This window comes from Sapajus apella, unplaced genomic scaffold, assembly GCF_009761245.1.
Source record: "Sapajus apella isolate SASKATOON/1434 unplaced genomic scaffold, GSC_monkey_1.0 scaffold35, whole genome shotgun sequence".
In the NCBI taxonomy this organism is placed as follows: domain Eukaryota; kingdom Metazoa; phylum Chordata; class Mammalia; order Primates; family Cebidae; genus Sapajus; species Sapajus apella.
In genome coordinates this window covers 18,199,424-18,200,790 of record NW_022436975.1, presented here as the reverse complement: position 1 = coordinate 18,200,790, position 1,367 = coordinate 18,199,424, and positions in this window count along the sequence as shown.

The following is a 1,367-nucleotide window of genomic DNA, read 5'->3' as shown; positions in this document are numbered from 1 at the left end:
TGTGTATTCTCTGGATTTGGGGTGGAGATTTCTGTAGATGTCTATGAGGTCTGCTTGATCCAGATCTGAGTTCAAGCCGTGGATATCCTTGTTAATTTTCTGTCTTGTTTATCTGTCTAATATTGACAATGGGGTGTTAAAGTCTCCCACTACTATTGTGTGGAAGTCTAAGTCTGTTTGTAGGTCATTAAGAACTTGCTTTATGTACCTGAGTGCTCCTGTATTGGGTGCATATATATTTAGGATCATTAGCTCTTCTTGGTGCATTGATCCTTTTCGCATTATGTAGTGCCCTTCTTTGTCTGTTTTGATCTTTTTTGGTTTAAAGTCCATTTTATCAGAAACTAGGATTGCAACTCCTGCTTTTTTTTGCTCTCCATTTGCTTGATAAATCTTCCTCAATCCCTCCATTTTGAGCCTTTGTGTGTCCTTGCATGTGAGATGGGTTTCCTGAATACAGCACACTGATGGGTGTTGACTTTTTATCCAATTTGCCAGTCTGTGTCTTTTGATTGGGGCATTTAGCCCATTTACATTTAAGGTTAATATTGTGATGTGTGAATTTGATCCTGCCATTTTGATGCTAGCTGGATGTTTTGCCCATTAGTTGACGCATTTTTTCACTGTATTGTTGGTCTTTACCATTTGGTATGTTTCTGGAGTGGCTGATAGTGGCTGTTCCTTTCCTTGTTTAGTGCTTCTTTCAGGAGCTCTTGGAAGGCAGGCCTGGTGGTGACAAAAATCTCTCAGCAATTGTTTGTCCATAAAGATTTCCTTTCTCCTTTGCTTTTGAAGCTTAGTTTGGCTAGATATGAAATTCTAGGTTGAAAGTTCTTTTCTTTAAGGATGTTGAATATTGGCTCCCACTCTCTTCTGGCCTGTAGGGTTTCTGCAGAGAGATCCACTGTGAGTCTGATGGTTTCCCTTTGTGAGTAACCCAACCTTTCTCTCTGGCTGCCCTTAGCATTTTTTCCTTTATTTCAACCCTGGTGAATCTGACGATTATGTGCCTTGGGGTTGCTCTTCATGAGGAATATCTTTGCGGTGTTCTCTGTATTTCCTGGACTTGAATGGTGGCCTGGCTTGCTAGGGGAAGTTCTGGAAAATATCCTTAAGAGTGTTTTCCAGCTTGGATTCATTCTCTCCGTCGCATTCAGATACACCTATCAAACATAGATTAGGTCTTTTAACATAATCCCATATTTCTTGGAGGCTTTGTTCATTTCTTTTCACTCATTTTTCTCTAATCTTGGCTTCTCATTTTATTTCGTTGAGTTGATCTTCAATCTCTGATATCCTTTCTTCTGCTTGGTGGATTCGGCTATTGAAACTTGTGTATGCTTTGCAAAGTTCTCATGCTGCATTTT